Genomic DNA, 24,607 nt, shown 5'->3' with positions numbered 1-24,607 from the left:
TACTCATTTCCATAAGAAGATGGGAAAGGGCCCATAAAATCAATTCCCCATACATCAAAAACTTCAACTTCAAGGATGAAATTTTGGGGCATCTCATTTCTCTTACTGATGTTGCCCTTCCGCTGACATGCATCACACTTTGAGACAAACTCATGGGCGTCTCTGAAAAGTGTAGGCCACCAGTAACCAGCCTGCAGGACCTTAGAAACCGTCTTGAATGTTGCAAAATGGCCTGCGTATTCTGAACTGTGGCAGTGGAAAAGAATCCCTTGCATCTCATTCTCCAGAACACATCTCCTGAATAAACCATCTGAGCATCTCTTGTAGAGGAAGGGATCATCCCAGTAGTAGTGGTTCACATCTCTCATGAACTTCTTCCTCTCATACCCCTTCAGGTTCGGTGGTTCAATTCCAGCACATAGGTAGTTTGCAAAGTCTGCAAACCATGGGAGATCATCCTGAATTTGTCTCATGACACAGCAATCAGCCTGATCCAAATACTCATCTTCCAGCAAGGTGATCACATAGACATTCTCCTCGGGTAATGTATCATCCAGTGGTGTTTCAGCTTCCACTCTCATTCGGGAAAGATGATCTGCCACTCCATTTTCTGCTCCTCTCTTGTCTCTGATCTCAATATCAAACTCCTGTAGCAGTAAGATCCACCTTAAGAGTCTCGGTTTAGCATCTTTTTTCGTCATCAGGTACTTCAAGGCTGCATGATCTGTGTGCACAATTACTTTCGAGCCCACCAAATAGGACCTGAACTTCTCGAAAGCATAAACTACTGCCAGCAACTCCTTCTCAGTGGTAGCATACTTGATTTGAGCATCATCAAGCGTTCGGCTGGCATAATAGATCACATGGAGTTTCTTGTCTTTTCTCTGCCCCAAAACAGCTCCAATCGCGTAATCACTTGCGTCACACATTATTTCAAATGGCAAGTCCCAATCTGGTGGCTGCACAATGGGAGCACTGACTAGAGACTTCTTGAGAATCTGAAACGCAGCGAGGCAGTCAGCATCAAAAACAAACTTCGCTTCTTTGCACAGCAGACGGGTGAGTGGCCTCGCTATCATAGAGAAGTCTTTGATAAACCTCCTGTAGAAACCGGCATGTCCCAGAAAACTCCGAATATCCCTCACTGTCCTAGGAGGCTGTAGGCTGGTCATAACTTCAATCTTTGCTTTGTCAACCTCGATACCCTGCTCTGATATCCTGTGACCCAAAACAATGCCATCTTTCACCATGAAATGGCACTTCTCCCAATTTAGCACCAAGTTCTTCTCCTCACATCTTTCCAGCACCTTGCACAGATTAGCAAGGCAGTCGGTAAATGAAGAACCGTAGACTGAGAAATCGTCCATAAAAACCTCCATAATGTCCTCAATAAGATCAGTAAAGATCGACATCATGCATCTCTGGAAAGTGGCAGGAGCATTGCACAATCCGAAGGGCATTCTCCTGTAGGCAAAAGTACCGTATGGACAGGTGAATGTTGTCTTCTCTTGGTCCTCTGGATGAATGGGTATCTGAAAGAACCCGGAGTAGCCATCGAGAAAACAGTAGTAGGGGTGGTTGGCTAGTCTTTCCAGCATCTGGTCAATGAAAGGAAGTGGGAAGTGGTCCTTCCTTGTGGCTGAGTTTAGCTTCCTGTAGTCAATGCACATCCTATGCCCTGTGACTGTTCTGGTAGGAATCAGCTCAGCTTTCTCATTTGTGATGACAGTGATGCCACCCTTCTTAGGAACCACATGAACCGGGCTCACCCAAGTGCTGTCTGAAATTGGGTAGATCACCCCTGCACTCAACAGCTTTAGAATCTCCTTTTTCACAACTTCCATCAGTTTGGGATTCAGTCTTCGCTGGTGCTCTATGGACGTCTTTGACTCATCCTCCAAGTGAATCTTGTGCATGCAAAGATCTGGAGAAATACCTGTAATATCATCCAAAGAGTACCCCAATGCTTTTCTATACTTTCGCAATTTTGAAAGAAGCAAAGCGGTCTCCACATTATTCAGGTTAGCACAAATAATAACAGGATATGTGGAATTCGGTCCCAAGAATGCATACCTCAGCCCAGCTGGGAGGGCTTTAAGTTCCACCTTTGGAGCATTCTCCTCACTCCAATCTGGTTGGGAGGATGACGGTTTGACGGTTTTATCGGTGCCTGAGTCTTCAAGGCTGACATAGGCGACATGCTTCTCAATCGGTGAGGCTGAATCCAAAATCTCAGAAAATCCAACCACTTCTTGGTTCATGAACCCGAACTCACTCTCCCTTTGGGTCAATGCGACTTGTAGAGGATCATCAGTGTGCAACTCTTCATCCATTTCCTCCACCAGTTCAGTCAATGTATCAACCCAGAAAGTCTGTCCATCAATAGTCGGATTTTTCAGCACCTTCTCCACATTGTATCTCATCGCCATGTCTCCTAGACGTAAGTCTATATGCCCATTCTGTACATCAATCATGGCTCCAGCAGTAGCTAAAAACGGTCTGCCCAAAATGAGAGGATCTTTAGGTTCCTCTTCCAGCTCCAGAACTACAAAATCGGTAAGCACATATCCCTTTCCAACACCAACAGGGATGTTTTCTAGTACACCGACTGGTCTTCGCACTGATCGGTCAGCAAGGACCAAGGAGATCCTTGTAGGTTTGTAGTTCGTCATGCCTAGCCTCTCAGAGACAGAGAAAGGCATTAGGCTCACTCCTGAACCCAGATCGCAGAGACTCCTCTCAAAGGTAAGTGATCCAATGCGGCATGGTAGAACAAATGCTCCGGGATCTTCACGCTTTTTAGGCATGACATTTTGTAGAACTGCGCTACATTCCTCATTGAGCATCAACACACCACGCTCTAGGCTCATCTTATCGGTAAGAATCTCCTTCATGTACCTTTTAAGAGAAGGTACCATCTTCACCGCTTCAACGAATGGCAATCTCACATGTAACTCCCCAACAAGGTTCTTTAGCTTCTCGTACTCACGTTCTTTGATCTTCTGCCTTGGTCTGGATGGGTATGGAGCCTTAGGAACATAAGCAGGAGGCGCCACATACACCTCTTCAGGTTCAGAGGAATTTGGCTTTGTTGACACGGGATCGGTCGATCCAGATGGACCGGATCGGTCGATCTCCTTCCCCTTGGATCGGTCGATCTGTTCTTGAGATCGGTCGATCTCTTTCTCATTCGATCCCTCAATCGTTTTTCCACTCCTAAGTGTTACAGCATTCACAAACTCCTTGGGATTCGTCTCTGACTTCCCTGGTAGAAATCCAGGTGCTGTTCTGCTGCTGGAGGCGGTTTGAGCAACTTGCTTTTCCAAAACTTTCAAATGGGTGTTCAAAGTTTCAAACTTCCCATTAAGCTCTCCATACATGTTATCCACCTTGGTGTTTATCTCTGCAGTGCTATTCTTCTGACCTTCTAGCACCATTTGCAGCATCTTCTTAATTTCGTTATCCTGAGAAGACTGTGACGAAGAGGCATTCCCTTGATTCTGGTAGTTGTTGTACTGCTGCCTTTGCTGAAATCCTGAGTTGCCCGAGTTGTTCCCCTGATATTGATTTCTGTTCTGATATCCTTGGTTGAACACACTCTGGTTCTGATTCTGGTTCTGCCTATTTCCTGCCTGAGGGTAGGACTGATGTTGTGGATTCTCCACATTGTTGCTCCGGTAAGACAGATTATTTTGCTGATTTTGACTCCATCCAAGGTTCTGATTGTAGCCTCTGTTGTAGTTTCCTTGACCACCAATGTAGTTCACATCAGCTTGCATATCATCTGAATCATCACCAACAATTTCTTGTGAGGAACGATAGCCTTGCTCCTCCACAAATTTCACAGATTTCTGATCTCTCTTGAGAAGCATCTCAATCTTGGCATTCAGCTCATCTATCTTCTTGGATTCATAACCAACACCCTTCTGGCTGGTGTCAAACCTTGACTTGCGGTTTGCTTTGCTGGATGACAGGTTGTTCAGCAAGGTGTAAGCTTCTTCAACAGTCTTGGTCATGAAATCACCATTACTTGCTGTGTCCATGGCATCTTGACTCTCTTCATGAACTCCATTATAGAAAATGTTCAGCAAGCTCACATCAGTGTAACCATGGTGAGGGCAGTCCTGTGTGTACTCCTTGAAACGCTCCCAAGCCTCATGAAAGCTTTCTGAATCAAGCTGCTGAAAGCTTCCAATTCTGCTTCTCAGATATGTGGACCTTGACTTGGTGAAGAAATGCTGTAGAAAAGCAGCTCTTGTCTCTTCCCATGTAGTAAGAGATCCTGGAGGGATGGACTTTAACCATCTGATAGCTTTATCAGCTAAGGAAAACGGGAACAACCTGCATTTCAAAGCGCCTTGAGGAACTCCATTATGTCTGCTGGTGTCACAGACTCGCTCAAAATGCTCCAAGTGATACATCGGGTCCTCAGACGGGTTTCCATGAAACGGATTTTTCTCCACCAAATTAATGAGACCAGTCTTGATCTCAAAGTCTCTTCTCTCAATGGGAGGTGGGCGAATCCCAGAACGATCGGCATAGAATGCATCTGGTGTATCATAATGTGCAAGCGTCATCCTAGGCATGCCATAGTCTCCAGCCTGTTGTCTTGCAGCTACACCAGCCTGCTGATTATCACCAGCATTGTTGCCTTCTCGTTCATTTACAGGAATTGGATTTTGCGGGTTGTCCTGAAACTGGTCTTCTTGGTGTTCAGCCATTTCAACCTCTTCAGCGGACTCAAGTCTTTTCTTTTTCACTTGTCTCTCTAGGCGGCCGAGCTCTAACTCCAAAGGTATTAAATTCGATGATCCTTTGCTTCTAGTATGAAATCCGCTCATTCACCTGAAAACACAAACAGAAAGAGAAAGACAGAAACATTAGACAAAATAAAAAAAATGCTATAGTCTTAAACTGATCATTAACTCTAGGGTGACCAAATGGTCCCCGGCAACGGCGCCAAAAACTTGATGTGTCGAGTTTTAACCCGATTATCTAACTGCAAGTGCACAGTAAAGTACGCAGTAGTAATGCGGGATCGAATCCACAGGGACCGATGATCACACGTAGAGTTGCAGACAAGTTAATAGCTACAGCGAACAAAGATATAATTTTGATGGTTTTTATTTAATTTTCTTTAGTGTCACAAAACATAAACAAGCTGTAAAAAGATGATTTAAACGATTTGAAAACTATTTTAAAACAAACGTTGGGCATTGGGAATTCTCAGGGATTTCTTTTTAATCAAGATACAATTAATGGCAGACACAGGGATATATTAAGAACCGTCTAGAACTCAAACACGATATTAGAATTAACCTACTTCCGTAGCGCTAATTCTCTATGTTATAGAAATCTCCACACTAACTTCCGCTGAGTTTCAATTTCTAAACAAGCATTAAGAACAGGTTCAATATGTTCACAAAGCGCAATAACATCAACTTCCGAGGGTTAAGGACACTTTGCTCATCTAAAGTATTTTCGGAAGTTCAAACAATCACTTTCGGTGCATCAAACAATCTGAAATCATGAACTAAGTGATCAATTCAGTTCAAGCAGTAAGAAATCCATTAGATGAAGAACCAAAACGTAATCCCTTAGTCTACACACGTTTTATGAATCAAAACATCAAGAAATCCCCTATGAGAACCCCTAAACCCAACTAGATGACTACTCACACATAACTAAGCAAGAACAACACGATTTTGATGAAGAAAACATGATAAGATTGTATTAAAACAGAGTAAAGTTCAGAAGATCTTCTCCAAATGGTTTTGAGATGAACTCCTTTACAAATCTTCACAAATCACACAAAACAAGTACAAAACTCTCAAATCTCTCTCAAGAACTTGTAAATCTCCTTCTTGGTCGCCCCTGGTCTTTTCTGAGTCTCAAAAGTCGAGTTCTTCTGTCTATTATTGAGGGGAGTGGGTAAAAAGGAGTGAAAAGCTCGTTTGTGCGTGTGGAGCCCGTAGAGCGTGGGATCGGTCGATCCACATGGACCGGATCGGTCGATCTAGTGCATGAAAGCGTTGGATCGGTCGATCCACATGTACCGGATCGGTCGATCTCACGTCCTGTGCGATCAATACTTCTCATTCGGTCCATTGTTCGGTCCATCTTGCTTCTGAATAAATCCCGAATGCGTTCTTTTCTTGCAAGCTATCTAGTAACCTGCATATTACACTTAAGAACACCAAAACGCATCAAATAGACCAAAACATTAATTAAAACCGACCATTTAATTTCTCCAAAACGAGTTTAAAACCGTTAAAAACACGGAATATCAGCCACCACCAGCTAGAGCGGACGTACTTACAATAGAAGTAGAGCCAGGAGCAGCACCAATTTCACGAGCTCCATACCGTCTCGCACCAACTGAGATGGCAGAGTTAAAGAAGCAGTTGGAGGAGCTATCTGATAAGGGGTTTATCAGGCCGAGTACGTCATCGTGGGGAGCACCAGTGTTGTTTGTGAAGAAGAAAGATGGGAGTTTCAGACTTTGTATAGATTATAGAGGTTTGAACAAAGTGACCATCAAGAATAAGTACCCGCTCCCGCGTATCGACGAGTTGTTGGACCAGTTGCAGGGAGCTTCATGGTTCCCTAAGATTGACTTGGCATCGGGATACCACCAGATTGCGATAGCTGAGGGAGATGTGCGGAAGACGGCATTCCGTACCCGTTATGGACATTACGAGTTTGTGGTGATGCCATTTGGGTTGACGAACGCACCAGCCGTGTTCATGAAGCTTATGTATGATGTATTCCGTGAGCACTTGGATAAGTGTGTGATCGTTTTCATAGATGACATCTTGGTTTATTCTTGGAGTATAGAAGAGCATGCTGAACATTTGCGGATTGTGTTGGGTAAGCTTCGGGAACATCAGTTATTTGCCAAGCTGAGTAAGTGTAGCTTTTGGCAGAAGAAAATTGGATTTTTGGGTCACGTGGTTTCAGAAGCAGGAGTTGCCGTAGATCAGGAGAAGATTAGCGATTTTTGGGTCACGTGGTTTCAGAAGCAGGAGTTGCCGTAGATCAGGAGAAGATTAGCGTCATTTCAGAGTTGCCGACACCTAAGAATGCAACAGAGATCCACAGTTTTCTCGGTTTGGCAGGATACTACAGAAAGTATGTCAACAATTTTGCTAGCATTGCAAAGCCAATGACACGGCTAACAGGAAAAGACACCGAGTTTGATTGGACAGAGGAATGTTCGGGGAGTTTCACTGAGTTGAAGCGACAACTGACCCATGCGCCAGTTTTGGTACTCCCGAGGCCAGGGATACCATATGATGTTTACACTGATGCGTCAGGCACCGGATTGGGATGTGTACTGATGCAGGAAGGTCAGGTCATTGCCTATGCATCACGACAGTTGAGGCCTCATGAGGCCAATTATCCTACTCATGATTTGGAGTTGGCAGCAGTTGTATTTGCATTAAAGATCTGGAGGTCATACTTGTATGGAGAGAAGGTGAAGATTTTCACGGACCACCAGAGTCTGAAGTACATATTTACGCAAACGGACTTGAATTTGAGGCAGCATAGATGGATGGAGTTGTTAGCAGACTACAATTTGGAGATCACATATCACCCGGGAAAAGCCAATCATGTGGTGGATGCCTTGAGTAGGCGCAGAAGCGATATATCGGGAACCAAAGAAGTCCAGGAGCTTATTGGGACACTTGCTAGTCTAAGATTATGTGCAGTTACTGTAGAGGGAGAGTCAGTTGGCGCTGAGGCTGTAGGGCGGGCAGACTTACTATGGAGGATACGCAAAGCTCAGGATGGTGATGAAGCTTTGCGTAAGCAGATCGAGATGGAGAGTATTGGTTTTCATACAGCCACGAGCGAGATGTTCATGTATCGAAACAGGATTTGTGTGCCCAATGATGAGTTGTTAAGAAAGGAGATATTACGGCAAGCACACCACTCGAGTTTCTCTATTCATCCAGGAAATACCAAGATGTATAGGGATTTGAAGCGATATTACCATTGGCCTGGTATGAAGAGAGATGTTGCTTCAATTGTATCGCAATGTCAGACGTGTCAGATGGTTAAGGCCGAGCATCAGGTTCCTAGCGGGTTATTACAAAACCTGCCATTACCGGAGTAGAAATGGGACATGGTAACTATGGACTTTGTGACGGGTTTGCCGACTACATCAGGAGGGAAGAATGCCATATGGGTAGTCGTGGATAGACTTACTAAGTCAGCCCATTTTCTAGCAGTTAAGAAGACAGACAGAGCTGATCAGCTAGCACAGACTTACATCAGCGAGATTGTAAGATTGCATGGAGTTCCGGTCAGCATTGTATCAGATCGGGATACAAAGTTCACGTCTGAGTTTTGGAGAGCCTTCCAGAAGGCGCTTGGGACGAAAGTTCATATGAGTACGGCTTATCACCCGCAAACAGATGGTCAGTCAGAGAGGACTATTCAGACTTTGGAGGATATGCTCAGAGCTTGTGTTTTAGATTGGGAAGGTAGTTGGGTGAAGTATCTACCTCTAGCCGAGTTTGCCTACAACAACAGCTATCATTCGAGTATTGGGATGACACCATATGAGGCTCTATATGGTAGGCCTTGTCGCACACCACTTTGTTGGACGGAAGTGGGAGAGCGACGTGAGATAGAACCAGCCATGGTTCAAGAGACAGTCGAACAGGTTGAGATGCTCAAGATGCGGCTTAAGGAAGCCCATGACCGTCAGAAGAGTTATGCAGATAAACGGCGAAGAGATTTGGAGTTTCAGGTTGGCGACCTGGTATACCTGAAAATGAGGACATTTCAGGGAGGATCTAAGACTCGGAAGCTAAAGAAGCTTAAACCGAGATATATGAGACCATATCCTATTTTGGAGCGGATTGGAGCAGTTGCTTACCGACTAGATTTATCAGGAGAGTTATCAGATTTCCATGACGTGTTTCATGTTTCCGTTTGGAGGAAAGTAGTGAGAGAGCCAGAGCTCATTTTGCAGCAACCACCTAGAAACCTTGGCAAAGGTTTATGTGGGTTGTGCCAGCCAGTAGAGATATTGGATCGCCAAGTGAAAGCAGATCGTGGAATGATGACCATGTTGATCAAGGTTCGTTGGGAGAGAGACGGAATTCAGGAGGATACCTGGAAGTCCGAGCCCCAAATGAGGATTGATTATCCAGAGCTGTTTCGGGGTGTCATTGGAGAGTTTGGTGATGTGAATTCGGGGTCGAATTCCTTGTTAGTGGGGGAGAATTGTAATGACCCACCACTCCCACCATCTCTACTTCTTTCTCTAACCCTACCACTTCCACCTTCTCTTCCACCATCTCCACCTTCTTCCCCACCATCTACAACTTCTTTAAAGCTTGAGAAAGAGAGAGAGAGAGAGAGAGAAAGAGAGAGAGAAGAAGGAAAAGAAGGGAGAAAGCTCACCTGAGCTCGTCGCCGGAGCAACCGTGCGCCGTGATCACGTTCAGCTTGCCACCACCGATAAACACCCTAGGTAATCGCCGGAAACCGCATTCCTTAAGCTCAGTTTCGTTTCCGTTTAGTAAATCGCCCATAACTTCCTAACCATTGATCATCTCGTGCATTCAAGACCAGCATTGTGTTCCTCTCGTCGAGACGAAGCCGTAGACACCAACCACGACTCAATCGGAGCCCGGACGAAGCCGCACGCGCCTCCCGGAGTTTCGCCTCTGCGCGCGCGTGAAACACACGCGCCGCCGCCGTCCGCCGGAGCCACCGCGAATTCCGGCCACTCGCCGCGGTCTCCGACCAACGTTCGCCGGAGCCGCCGTGACCGACCACCGTCCGTTCGCCGCCGAGAAGCTGCCGCCGCGTCGCCGCCTCGCCGCCGTTGATTTTTCCGGTAAGCCGCCGCCTCGCCGCCGTCGCCGCCGGTGACCGACACCGGTGACTCGCCAACTCGGCCGAGTCAACCCGGTGAGTCAACTCGGTGACTCGGTCAACCGGTGGTTTGACTGGTTTAAATTGATTTCAATTCGGTTAGGTTAAACCGGTCGGTTAAAATCAATTGGAAATCGGTTAGGAAAAACTGGATTAATTAATTAATTAATTAATTAATTAATTAATTAATTAATTAAATAATTAATATTTGACCAGCGGGTTGACTTTTCCGTAAATACCCGTTTTAAACCGTTCGAAAGGCGTTCTGACTCAAAATTTCGATCTGATTTCAGATTTGGAGTCCATTTGAGCAGCTGGAGTTCATAGATACCACTTCTTATTATTGCTAAGGTGAGGGTCTATTCCCGAACTTCTCGTACACGGCTTAGGACCTCGAATAAATATAATTTATTTCTAATGTGTTCTGTCTGTGTGAAATCGAGTCTATCATTGCTTGTTTAGTTTTAGGTTCTTTGCATAAACCGGAACTAGGGGGTTAGAGGATTCAACATTGATTGTTTCACTTAATGTAAATTCTTAGCTAGGATTGTTTTTGCTTGGAGACGGATACAGAGACGGACTTCTGTATGCCGGATTGTATGGAGGTTACGGCCAACTTTAGTCGACCGGTTGAGCTGTAGACTGGAAGTGTCGATAAATCGTCTACGGGCGTGTGTTACCGAGCACTTTTTCGGTGTGTGTATGAACCGAGCACCTTTGGTAGTGTTTTGGCCTGTTAGTGGGCGGCGAGTGTGCACCTCGCTAGGACCATTGTTTGTTGCTTGAGTACTTTAGGTACTGTGTTTGACATGCATTAGAATTAAATTATATTTATTCGGAGTGCTATGTCCGGGTCCATGGACTTTGGGGTGGCATCCCATACCTCATTGAGCGATTCCCCTGTCGCTCACCCCTCCTTCTTTCCCCCTTTTAGGCGAGACCGACGAGCAGGAGTGATTATCGGACCGGTGCTATTGGGCTTTTGGGCTTCTATCGCATTTATCTTTATCGGGCCTTTAGGCCTTTGGACTTTTATCGTTTATGTTATTCCTATTTCAGACTTTCGGTTTATATCGTATTTTATATTTCGGATGTTATCGATGTTGGGCTTTTAGGCCTTTTGATACCGTATTGACTTTTATATTATGATATGAAGATTATTATTATTTGAGTTGTATTATTATTTTATTTCCGTTTTTATCATACATTTCGAAAGTGGCGGGTGTCACACATTAGTTATAGAAAGCTCAGTAAATATTTTTAACGTAAAGCTTGGCCGGTACTCGTATATATATGATCATGCACTGCCTCTTGTTTCAATAAGAAAGTTTCTCCACTTACAAGAAAAGAAAACAAATGGTACGATGTGATATGAAAGGCAAGATTAGTTTGGAATTTGAGCTTAGGGAGTGGTTCACCATTGAAAGAGTCAGTGAGAAGTAAGTTTTGTTATGGCCCATTAGCCTCAAAACATCTTTTTGCTTCTGTTCCGCCGCCTGCTTATAGAAAAACCTAAACAGCGGATTCTTTTCAGATTGTGATATGCATACCTTTCAGTCTAAAGTTATAAAGAGGATGTGTGTAGAACCTTAGACACATCCAACCAATCTCAGGTGCTAAGTAATAGAGGTTCCACACATTGTTTTCCTCTTCTCACTTGACTGATCCATCTGTCCACCAAAAGTTAGCAATTTTCAATCTTCCTCACATATCTATGTATTTGACTATTCTAATTATTTGGTTTCAAAATTTATAACCATACATATGTCATGATCAAGCAACAAGTTTTCAGCTATGATGTCGTTTTTCAAGATAAAAGGTTTGATCAGACTGGAATCTGGGTTGATCTTATTCCCCCCTGCGAAGTTAAGCCGGTTTGAGAAATTTCAAAAGGATCAAAAATCTCTTTGAAAAACGATATCAAACCTGAAAACTTGCTGAATGATGGATGTTCTCTGAGGGGCTGGGGTGTTCATTTCATCATTTGTCATCTCCATTCACTTATATTTGTTTCTTTATTTTCATTTCCATCCAAATTAGTTTAGTAAATAAACTACCAAAATACCCTTGTGTTGTTTTAATCATATGTTTGATATCAATTTTAGCTGTATTATCTTTAATTATTTAGTTTTATATATTTACATTAAAATTGTTTCAAAATTAACAGGTTTTTGCGGTTTGGGAAAATGAGATTTTTTTGGTTTTAGCGGGAAAACAGATTTTTGTTGTTTGGCGGAAAAACAAGATTTTTCGGTTCCAGCGGAAGAACGAGATTTTTAGGTTCCAGCGGAAAAATACAATTTTCGTTTTTGGCGAAAAAACAAGATTTTTCGGTTTTGGCGGGAAAATGAGATTTTTTGGTTTTGGCGAGAAAATGTGATTTTTCGGTTTTGGCGGGAAAACGAAATTTTTTGGTTTTGGTGGGAAAACGTGATTTTTCGGTTTTGGTGAGAAAACGAGATTTTTCGGTTTTGGCGAGAAAATGAGACTTTTCGGTTTTCGCGAGTAAACGAAATTTTTCAGTTTTGGCGGGAAAATAAGATTTTTTGTAGTTTTGGCGAGAAAATGAGATTTTTCGGTTTTGGCGAGAAAACGAGATTTTTCGGTTTTATCGAGAAAACGAGATTTTTTGGTTTTAGCGGGAAAACGAGATTTTCGGTTTTGGCGAGAAAACAAGATTTTTCGTTTTGGTGAGAAAACGAGATTTCTTTGTTTTGGCGGAAAAACGCGTTTTTGCAGTTTTGGCGTGAAAAATTAGTTTTTAAATTTTCGGAGGAAAACGCGTTTTTGTAGTTTTATCAGTTTTTGTGTGTGACAAAATGGATATATAGGTTTGTAATTTGTGAATTACATCAGAGGCATAATAGACATTATACCATTTTGAATGAACCATCTCCATTCAAATGGTCCAAATTGGTTCAGCTGAATGGACTTTAAAATTAAGCCTAAATTTTTAAAAGTCATCCGAAGGATCCATCTGGATGAGTTGCACTTTTAGTGCCTAAACGAACAAAACTTTCATTTCCATCCAGATGGTCCATCCAGATGGAGAAACGAACATGCCCTGAGTATGGTAACGTGACCTTGAGCAAGGTTTAGTCCTTGGTCCTTGTAATACATGTTCAAACGATTTTTAAGTTTAATGCTAAGTGTTTTTGTTTTGGAACTAGGTTATGATGAACTCAGAAGGTTTGAGTAGAGGTTTTGGTTTTGTTGCGTATTCTAGTCCTGAAGAAGCTTTAATAGCTCTAAGTTTCAACTAAGTTCTTTTTACATGTACACAGTTTTTAGTTGTAATGATTTTCATTTGAGATGGTGATTATGCATGAAATGAATGGGAAGATGATAAGTAAGAAACCTCTTTACATTGCTTTGGCTCAACCCAAGGAAAAGAGACCTAATCACCTTTAGGTTCCTATACCTATCTATCTATCTCTCTGAACTGTATGGCATGTGTTGTGACACTGGTTCTCATTATCTTTATGTTTTCGTTTGTTCGCTCATATGGGACCGAATGGGACAATGACCTCAGTGCCATCACCAATGCCTGGGTTCCTTCATCACCCACCAGTAGAGCCGGTCCTCAGATTTTCGGGGCCCTATTCAAAAAATATTGATTAATTACCTAATATTTTTATAAAATTTTAAAAATATTTATTTTTATAAATTCATAATTTTTGTAGTATACAATTTAATTATATCTAAGTTATAATATAAAACTCATCTAATATATTTTTATTATTTTTATAAACTAAAAAAATTATTCACTTTTATTTTAGAGTTGGTATTTATATTTATTATACCTTAAATACAATTTAACTAAGCAAACACTAACAATATTATTAATATCATTTTTGTTCGTTAGTGTGTATAGGCGGTGAGTATTTAATTAAAAAGTTTAATTGCAATCCCAAAATGTGAGAAGATGCTGCCCATTCCCTTTATGACGGGTTATAGAGATTATAGACATTAAGTTTGTTTGTAGATTAGTGTGTATTAGTATCTGCAAACACATTTATCTCTCACTCTTCTTCTTTTTTGCATCTTCTCCTCTGCACTCTTTTGGGTTTTTCACATATACACACATGAATTTTTTTTTAAGTGGGGCGCCTGTAAGGTGGGGCCCCATTTGAAAGTTTCACAGCAATGCCCACAGGTCCGCTCTGCCCACCAGGAAGAGCAGTGGCAGGATCACATTATCAAATACTTCAGTTTATGCTTGGGGTGCTCCGGGTGCTGGCCCGGCTAACAATATGATGCCTTACCCTATACAATGGCAAAACCAGCCTGGTCCCTGGGTTGGGTTCATGCGTGGTGCAACTAACATGCAGCAGCACTTTCAGCTACAACATATATGTAATGTTTACCCTGATCAGATCAATGGCTATTAGCCAGTTTGTTATCTTCAACTTGGTTGGGAACTTGTTATTTTGAACTGGCAGTTCATTCAGCAAACCGCAAGCTAGGGAATGAGATACATAGGAGCTGCGGGAACCATGGGGAATGGAATGGAAGCATGGGGGTTGCCTTTGGACTCCAGATTTCCTCTGAATACCGACATTCAAAAAAAAAGTGGTTTCTAGTCTCCACCGAAAGATTGGTTTATTAAATGAAGTCTATTAAGAACACGATTAACATAATTATTCTAGGTCCAATAAAATTGGACCTTAGCCTATTAAAAGTTACACATTTGTATTACTTGCTCAATTACATATATTGTCACGTTCGGCTTCGGCCGACGGTTTCAAGCCGATCCACCGGAGGCGAAGTACGCCAAAAGACCGACGAAGGGGGCGTTGATGTACGTAGTAGGTTCCGAGTGTATGTAATCGTCTCTCTTATCTGGAGACTCATCGTTCTTATCTGGACCCCCTACGATTGCTCCCGTGAGAATGTTAGGGTTCGGGTTTGGAGAGTATAAAAATTGGAGTCCGTCGGCGCAGTTGAAGTGTGGTTGTGAAGGAATAGATGATCCTCTGTGGTGGATTCTCATGGGGAAACTGGATCCGAATCCAACCATATACGACATCTTGGCCTGATTCTCGCCGAGTATATAATCCACTTGTTGCTTCGATAAGCTTATCAAGTTGTCGGGGACAATGTTAACGGAGTTTCCGCAGTTGAACGTGTGTTGTGTGGCTTTCATGTACTTGGCGTAGGTTGTGAGCAAGAATGTTATGGCCGTTACGTGTTGAAGGTTGCTCTGAGGTAAGTTGTAGTTGTACATCAAGCCTCCTGTTGGTTGTAGTTGTTAATAACGTTTTAGAAAGTTAGAATGATTCGTATTCACGATTTAGATCTGCTTACCTGGAGTGTAACTGGTAGACGAAGAGGGAGTATTTGGGAGGATCTTGCATATGAAACTCTCAGCTTCTAGCTTGTATTGATCAAAGGTGTTGTCGCTGTTAACTAATGCTAGCTGCCAAAAAGTGAAATATTATTGTTGTGAATTGGTGACATGCTAAGCAACAAAAGTGTATCGGGTTCAAACCACCTTTGGTCCGGAATATTATTAGGAATTAACATAAGATGAGTTCGGACTTATAAGAGATTGGAACTTCCACAGTTAAAAAAAAAAAACTTTCTTTCAGCAGAGAGACACACCTGTGAAAGAAGAACATAAGCGCCAGCATATTTGTTGTCCCAGTTGAAGATGTCAGTCTGATCTCCACCTCCTAGAGATTGTATGAAGTTTTTGTAATTAGAGTCATCGGTTGCTTTCAGCAGCCAGGCCGCACCCCACATTAGCTCGTCCTGTGTCATCATAATTTTTACATTTTGATTTATATATGTAGCAGTAAAAGTTTTTTTAGTTGCAATAATAAAGAGATGGGACATATGAAAAGCCGACCTTGTAACCGGAGTAGGAGCAGTAGAAAGGACAGACAGAAGAAATGGAATCACTATAACTTCCTCTGTACTGAATGGCAAACTGCATCACATTCTTAGCTGTTGCCAGCAGCAAAAGCGAGTACTGAGAATCAACTTCCCTGAAAACCATAGAAGCTGCGGCCAGAGCTGCTGCAGTTTCAGCTGCTACGTCAGAACCGGGGTTAGAAGGGGATACAGAATAGACTGTACGAGGTGTGTCCATATCTTCAGGCCGTTCCCAGCATTTATGATCAGCATTAGGATCTCCTACCCCGACGTAAAGCTTCCCGGGAGTGGTTGTAGCACATTTCAGCAGATAATCCGTGGCCCAACGGATCGGATGTTAACACGTGCGTTTTGAAGCTCAAGACCCATCTGCTCACCGTACTCAAGCGTGCTCCATGAAAGCATTGTGGTGGTAAACGCCATTGGGAAATTGTGTTTGACGTTGTCTCCTTCGGTGTAGTACCCACCAACTAAGTCCACCTGCAGATCATATGAAAAATTATTCATTCTTATATAATAACAAAGCTATATAAGAGGTTTAGTGATTTTAGGATGTACATTGGCGGAGGAGCCATCAGAAAGGCCGGAGCTAGCCCTCCACGAGAATTGTTGGTCTGTTGGGAGGGGACCGGACCGCTGACCGTGGAAGAAGAGCAATGACTTGGAGAGAGCTTCTATGTAAATTGGACTGGCGTCAACATTTGGAGTGAGAAGAGATGAGAAAAGGAAAACTAAGAAGAAAAGAGAAGTCATTTTGAAGTTGATTACTTTGAGTTTTGAGGTGCTAATCTATGATATGAACGTCCACATATATATACACAACAATGGAGAGAGATGCAGAGAGAGGAGAGGGATTTGATACGGCGCTGATGGAAGCAATACATACGGCATTTTGGAGAAAAAAATGACTTCTCCAATCTACATCTTTTATTTAATTCTGTTTTTACCTTAACATATTTTCATAAAGTATAAAAATCAAGAAAAGACTGGATTTTTACTTCACTTATGAAATAAAAATTATTTTTTAAAACATTACTTCTTGAGAAATTTTATCATCAGATGTTTAATTTGTATTTAGTTTGACGTTTAGTTAACATAATATTTACAACGACTTTACAACGAAATTAGGTAAGTTAAAGCACATTGAATACACGTTTTCACCTAAATATAACGGTAACATGTTTCGTTGTAATGTCGATGTAACGATTACGACGTATTTCTCATTCCACGTACTTTCGTCGTAAACTTACATGGACTTTACGACGAAAATATTTCCTCGTAAATTTACATGGAGTTTATGAAGAAATTTGGTCTCCTCGTAACTGCGTTGTAAACACCATGTAAATTTACGAGGAAATATTTTCGTCGTAAATCTCCGTTGTTATGGGAATGTTTTTTTGTAGTGAAATATGTTGGTCCATCTAATTATATAATAAGCTTTTTATTAAACTAACAATAAATTCATCATTAATGTACTTTATTATTTCCTTAAATAAAATTTACGAAATTACCTAATGTGGTTAAAGTATATATGACAATTAATGATTTTGAATAACAAAGATTTGATAAAAATATTGTATCTCTATCATATTTGTTTAATTTTAAACTATTAAATAAATTAAACAACCACAGTAACATATAATAAAAATTTAGATTTTTATGTATATGTCATATTTTGAATTTTTACAAACGGCTATAAATTACTAAAACTATTAAAAGTCTCACATTCAAATTTTATGATCCATGGTTTAAAATTTTTGTTATGACAAAATACAGATGATTACAAAAATTATATAAGTAAAAAGTCAAATTTAATTAATTATTAAGATTAATATATATCGTTTTAAGTTAAACTATAAACCATATAAAATACAATATTTTAGTTTCAAAATTTACTTTGAACAATTATTTTATAAAAGTTTTGAACGATCATTGACAACTTATTTTTTAAAAAAAATTATAAATTACTAAAACTATTAATCCCACATTGAAAATTTTGTTATCAGTAATTTAAATTTTTTTCTATAAAATATACAAATGATAAAAAAAAAATACATGAGTAGAAATCATCATTTAGTAGACATTGTTATTAAAAATATACTAAAATATATTATCTATGTTAATATCATTTAAATTTAATTACATATCCTATCAAATATAAAAAACATATTTTTTGGATTAATAAAATTGATTTATATGTTCGCACCAATTTAATTATATATTTAATAGTTACTGATTTTTAATTATTTAATATATTTATTTCATAATATGTAAAAATATTTAACACATAAAATAATTTACATATATAATGTTGATTTCGCGCAAGGCGCGGATCTTAACCTAGTATATAATTACTTACCATGGTTTAAGCTAACAGACGCATCATTAAATGTCATGTCAATAATATGACTCAAATATACATTCTCCAGTAAAGATAAAAGGTTTGCATGAGACTAAGCGAAGAAGGAAGCGTGAATATTGAATTGAGTTTAGGGTTTATGTGGTCCAATTAGTTGACGAAGACTTGGAGAAGCTAACCGACAAGTTGACGCAATACTTGCTAAGTCACATCCCGACTTGGGGTTTCTACGAACTCTTCTTAGAGAGTGAATCATATAAACATATGATCATATAAAGCTATATATTGTTATTGATTTTGGTATTATGAAAGTACTCTAATGGGGAACTGATAAAATAATAGTAGTTTTAGTAAAAGTTAAATTTAAAAACTAGTTTAGATTTGTTAACTTTGTTGGTGAAATATCTATTTGATTATCATATCTTTATAATATCAACGTTTGTAACTTATTTTTAATGTCAGTTAATTAAGGAAAAAAAAATTCAATAAATTTGTCTTTATTAAAGAACTAGGGCCTGCCCGTCCTACGGGCATGATGAAAATTTGAAAATAATTTAAATAGTTAGAGTAAATATTTAATATAATTTTTTTAAATTAAAAAAATACATATTAGTTAAATTTTGTACATGTTATTTATTTGAAGACTAAATAAACCATCATTTCTTGTAATTTTCTGGAGTTTGATGAATTTAAAGAAACTCGTCCGAAAAACAAACTTGTAAGTTTAGGTTAGGTAAATATATATGAGAAAAAATTATTATTAGGACGGTTAATTGTTAGTCATGTTAACCGAAAACAATAACATTAAAGTATTGCATATCGACATGTTGTGCTGTTTAAATTTGATATAAACCAATAATTTGACATATGTGTAAGTTTTTTTTTTTTTTTTTTTTTTTTTTTTTGAAACAACTTATGTGTAAGTTTCAATATGATGTTTTTCATCAGAACGGGGAATATAAAAATCTAAAATAAGACATAGTCGTCTGTTGAGGAAATTTAAAATAAAAAAGAATTGTGAATCTCTGCGACCTTGTATATACGCTGGTTGCTTTCACTGCGAGCCGTGAGGTGTTCCAAGTGAGCAGTGCAAAGGAATGGTGTGCTTAGTTTCTGTAAACGAAATCAGGTTGGTACTGATATATAAACTAAATGTTTAGTGCTAACCTGAGACACTCGGACATCCTTGAAGATTTTCTTGTAGAATACCGACATGACTACTGGCTGTAGATACGATCTATGTTTTTACATGCAAAGGCTTTTTGTGACTCTCGGTCAAAAAGAATCTTTACTCTTGAGAGCTTTAGACAAAGTGAAGCTCTTCAACTCCCTGAGACAAAAGCTGATTATTATGTCTCATAAATTGATCCTCTTTAGCTTGCTGGTGATGTTTTGCTGAGTTAGGCTGCTCTTTTTCGCGTTTATGAATAACTTGAAAATTCTTGTATGACTACTGCTTATAAAATAGTGTGTTTTGATTTATTAATTTGGATCTTAAGTCAGCAGAATCATGCTCTTCAACCAGGTTAACTTTAAGCCATCAGATCAGAGTATCAAAAATTCTTACCCCCAATCGGATATCCAAAACATTCATTACAATTACAACTTTTCTTTTGTTCATGACAAACACAACTTTTACATTATACATACATAAGGAACAAAAGATCCATCACTAACCTTTTCTGCGACGAACACCATGTCAACCCCAATTAGCTTTCCTCCTTTCTTAACATTCTAGATCCCCAAAACCAAAGCAGAAGTGTGACCACAACCTGCTTACTACGCCCTGGCTTCAATTCGGAGAGATGGATTTGGGAATTTGCCATGACCGGGAGGTTCGAAATGGGGTAACGCAAAGGAGATAAAACCATTATGAGTTTCCACTTTGTCATCAAATCCTTATATGCAGAGATCCTCCACGTTAAAGAATAGATCGTCGAACTGAATTGAAGTCAACTTAGTTGCACTCACTGATGTCTGCTATTTTTTGACATCTGTTAACAATTTATTTTAAACACTTGCTACTGAATGAACACAGCTAAAGTAAAATACACATTTATGTATATGACATTTATGTATATGAACAGAAAAAGAAAAAAATGTTTTAAGCTAACAAACACCACTCTAATATGCTTTACGCATTAGACATCATCTGTAACACTTAGGCTACTTCAATATAGTGAAGTTTAGAGGTTTTTAAACAAAACACTAAAGAGCTTATATGCAAATAAATATATAGAAAGTATAACAACAATATGTAGCATTTCTCAAAAAAAAAAAACACTACTCTGTAGCAACGGATATAAAAAAAAAAGTAATGTAATCTCTCCTCCCTCTTGTACAAACAACACTATAGTAATTTAAATACTCTTCTATTTCCACTATTTGCGCAAGAACTTCTCATTGAGACACCTTGCCATATATCCCATTCCATCCACCCTAAAATGCACTGTTGATCCCACGATGCTAACCTTGGATAAGCATGCACTATTGTTGTTTTATCGTCTTTCACTTCGACCTGAAGTATAGACTCTAGTTTAATTTCCACAATAACTTCCCATTGTTGGCATCTCAAATCCTGTTTTAGACTAAACACTCCTCTGCTAACTCACAGGTACAACCTAATCTCTTCAAGCTTTACTTTCCAATCAAGAAAATGGTCTATGATCTCTTCTATCTTTGCTTTCTTCACCAACTTTGTCGAACATTTGATCAATTCACTTTCTTTCTTGAAATATATGGATCAATGAGTGGTGTCCCGCATAGTACCTTAAGAATCACTGCAAACAAAGAGAGTAAACATCAGATTTCCTCAGTAATTGGTACCTGGTCAAGTAGATAACCAAAACTTCCTTTCACCGTTAGACTCACATGTGTCTGGTCAAGATACGGACCAGTCTTAGGGAGTCCCAATTCTAAAACTTTGGCCATGAAATTCTCATCCAAGAGAATGTTAGCAGATTTCACATCGCGTGTGTGATGGCTCTTGCAAAACCTGTATGGAGATAGTCCCTCTAGCTGCACCAACGCATATCTCCAGCTTGTGCCTGCAGCTCACTTTGGGTTATCCAAGTCATACATATGGTTCTTAAGCGTTCCTTTTCCATATACTCGTACACCATGATCATCTTGATGTCCTCATTGCAGTACCCGATTTAAGGAACCAAATGCATGTGTCTTAACTGAGACAGTATATCGATCCCTATCCTGAATATTATTGATGCCAAGCGGGTTAGTATTTTCTGTGTGTGGAAAAAGATACTTTACATTATGGGTTAGTAACAAAATATAAGTGTCAGTAGCATCGACAGTGACTAAGAATTATTATCCTAAGCACTTTCTAAAACTATAAAAGAACATTGTGCAGCAGAGAAGAATAGAAGAAGATTTACAAATATTCACGAAATAAAGCTGTCAATGAGATCTCCCGATAAAGCAACAATCAACCTGCGCAAAAAATAAAGAAACAAATGTTCTGTATACATCCACAAAGAAAAAGATATGCATAACAGAACTAAAACGAATTCGCTCAATTAATTCAACAGAAGCAGCACCCCCACTGGAGTCATGATTTCTCCAACAACAATTGGCTTTATCATCACAAAGTAAATTAAAGAAAAATAAGCAAACATAATAAAAGAGAGATGTATCAAACAGGACGCACCAGCCACTCTCGAGATGCTTCGTACATCAATAGTCTCCCTAGTTCAGCTATTGCATTCCCTGAAAGAATGCTCAAAAGAACTCAGGTTTCAAAGAAAGACATATACTTTACGTAGGAAACTGAAAACATGTTCCTGAATACTCGTTTTTAAACTCAATAGCACAACCTAACAGTGGTTGTATCGGTACAAACCCTGAAATCAAAATTATATATACTCAGGGAGTTAGGCAAGGGAGAAACCGGATCTGTTAGCTCATCAAAATCGGTTAAATCACTAAACCGGATCGGCAAAGGAGAGTCTGCCAGCCTATAATTCTGAGCACATCAGGCAACATCGAAACCGGAGAGGGAAAACATCTTCCCGTCGGCGAGCTTAGACTGGAATCTCGGAAGGCGGTTAGCATAGATAGTGGCTTGCATTATGGTCGCCTGCTCAGAATTGATATTTCACAGAAACAAAATTCAGACAGAGGATTAAAGCAAAAATATACAAAATAGCAACAAAAAAAAAAACTTACGTTAATGTCGATCATGAGCATGTCGACCCACATCAGGTCACCACCGCGTTTCACATTCCGGGCCTCCCAGTATCGCAAGAGCCTAGCCTAGCCTCGACGACGGATGAGCACTTGCCGCCGGACTTCAGATCAGAAAAAAAAACTCTGGTATTAGCCATATCACAGTGAATTTGATAGAGATGAGAGAGGTGAGAGATATGAAGAGAGTATGAGCTCTAGCAGAGCAGTACTCACCTCTATTTATACTGTTTAGAGACCGCCTTTCACAAATCATTGAAGATGAATCGTGAAGGGGTGATCAATTCGATTTACCACGCAGCCATTAATAAACCGTTTCAGATCGAATGAAGAATCGCAGGAGTCCCGCATCACGGCCGCATCGAAGAAGAAGATCAGATTTCGTTTTTTTTTTGTCGTATCCTTATTAGGGTTTCGTAATTTTCATTAACCGCATACTGGGCCGAGTCGACGAAACCTACCAGATAACAAAAAAAAAGCCCAAGACGACTCCTTTTAATGAAACGACGCGGATCAAAGGGTGGACACGTGGCGCGGCCGTATGAAGCGAGTTTCCTACGTGGAGGGCTCAGGAAGGAGGTAAGGGTGGACACGTGGCGCGATCATATGAAGCGAGTTTCCTACGTGGATTCCTATCTGAAGGGCTCAGGAAGGAGATAAACACTCCTTTATATAATTAGATATCTCAGTAATATTTTAAATATGTTAAATTACATTTCAAATATATTTAATTGTATTAGTTAATTATACGTAGTTGATATATCATCCAGTATATTCTACGATGACAATAATACAACAATAAATACTTATGATTAAAAATAAAATCTTAATAATTATGTACAACTTAATCAAGGAGATATATTATCTTAAATAACACAGTTAAACATAAATTACATATAAACTTATATAACATAAACTATGATGATATGAAAATATAAAACCATGATCCCAAGCATAAGTAAGTTACCTAATCCTCACTTGATTTAAATGTTTATCAGTAATGTTCCAAAAACATAAGTAATTTAGCTAATCCTCACTTGACCCATGAGGCACATAGATTCAAAGGTAGAAATTTTCATCATTCTTGGACAACATTAGACTCTACGGTCTTGAAAATATATGTGGAGTAAGTCATGTCCCGAATCCTACATCACAACAACCCGAGGAATTGTCTGAGGTAGATTTTTTTTTTTCGTGCAACAAATGTTTAACTAGATAGCAGCTGGAATAGCCTATAGACCTGGTGTGTTATGAGGACCTATGATCGGATATATCTCCGCTTCGCACAATCAAGACTGCTTCGCGGAAATTAAAGTTTGGTCAAGGAAAACTAAGGGTCGCTACAAGTGCTCGTTAAGCCTTATCTCTTGCAAGCTCTCTAGGAAGCATTTGTAAGGCATATATTTTCCAAAGTCTTGTTCGTTTTTGTACTGAATTTCCCAGACTTTTCAGTGTGTGTAATTTTCTGTTTAGTGTTTTTGTAGCAAACGTATTTAATGTTTATGCATACCTTAGTTTGAAAATGGAACTTTCTCCGCATATCTTAACTTGCGGTAGCCTTGTGGAAAGTCTTGCTTATCTTATATCATAACTTACTAGATGTGTTTCACTTGTACTACATCCTATTTAGAGTCTTCCTTCTCCCACACGTCAATGATACTATCCCTGCCCGCAAGGTTACGATGTATGTTGAATAGTGCGGGCTGTAGACTTAGCATTTGCAATTCACTAAAATATATAGTGTGATCATAACTATAAAATAGTGAATATGCATGAATTTTTATTGGGTGACAGGTCACACGTCCAAATGTAAATGGGAACGGTCGCTCGGCTGCATCGCCTAACTTACCAACAAAAGTTAAACAAGTGTGTAGATTCTGAAATTTTATTTAAGTAAAAAAACTTCTAAGATTCGGAAATTAAAGTGGGTAGATTCTGATATTTTAAAGGATTTTTTTATGCTAGACCCTTTTTTTTTTAATGCTAGAACCTTTCAATTAAGGGTCTAACTGGTGACTATTATAGAAACAATAGGAATAAATAGAGAAAAAATGTAGAAGAATAAAATTATAGAAATGAAAAAGAAGATGATTCCTTATCTATTTTGGGGAGAAACAAAATTGTTCAATATTCCTCTAGAATAAAAAGAACGAGGAGGAATGAAAAAGAAAAACTATTCCTTGTAAATGGTGAAAAAGAAAATGAATAATAAGGAATGCACTATTCCCTTTCATTCCTTGGTCAGCAGTTAGACCCTTAGGTTCGAGTAAAAACTTA

At 39.6% G+C, this 24,607-nt stretch overlaps 1 long non-coding RNA gene, 1 other non-coding gene and 1 pseudogene across 3 annotated transcripts; 1 reads left to right on the top strand and 2 right to left on the bottom strand.

Annotated features, from left to right (window-relative positions):
- Positions 1–4,104: 4,104 nt before the first annotated feature.
- On the top strand, positions 4,105–4,211 carry LOC125582713. Its single transcript, XR_007320169.1, has one exon. It is a non-coding gene; the product is annotated as a small nucleolar RNA R71 (small nucleolar RNA).
- A 6,681-nt stretch (positions 4,212–10,892) lies between these two features.
- Positions 10,893–16,834, bottom strand: LOC106381170 (annotated as a pseudogene).
- Positions 16,835–20,344: 3,510 nt separating this feature from the next.
- On the bottom strand, positions 20,345–22,805 carry LOC106381174. 2 transcript variants are annotated; one of them, XR_001276492.3, is made up of 7 exons: positions 22,547–22,805; positions 22,313–22,434; positions 22,035–22,223; positions 21,795–21,853; positions 21,523–21,577; positions 21,002–21,337; positions 20,345–20,910 (listed from the first exon to the last, which is right to left on the bottom strand). It is a non-coding gene; the product is annotated as an uncharacterized LOC106381174 (long non-coding RNA). The 2 variants fall into 2 exon arrangements; XR_001276491.3 differs by having other exon boundaries at positions 21,795–22,223.
- Between the last annotated feature and the right edge of the window lie 1,802 nt (positions 22,806–24,607).

The sequence above is a fragment of the Brassica napus genome, chromosome C2 (genome assembly GCF_020379485.1).
Source record: "Brassica napus cultivar Da-Ae chromosome C2, Da-Ae, whole genome shotgun sequence".
Taxonomy (NCBI): Eukaryota; Viridiplantae; Streptophyta; class Magnoliopsida; order Brassicales; family Brassicaceae; genus Brassica; species Brassica napus.
The sequence above is the reverse complement of the archived record's forward strand: the minus strand, read 5'-3'. Positions and strand labels throughout refer to the sequence as shown.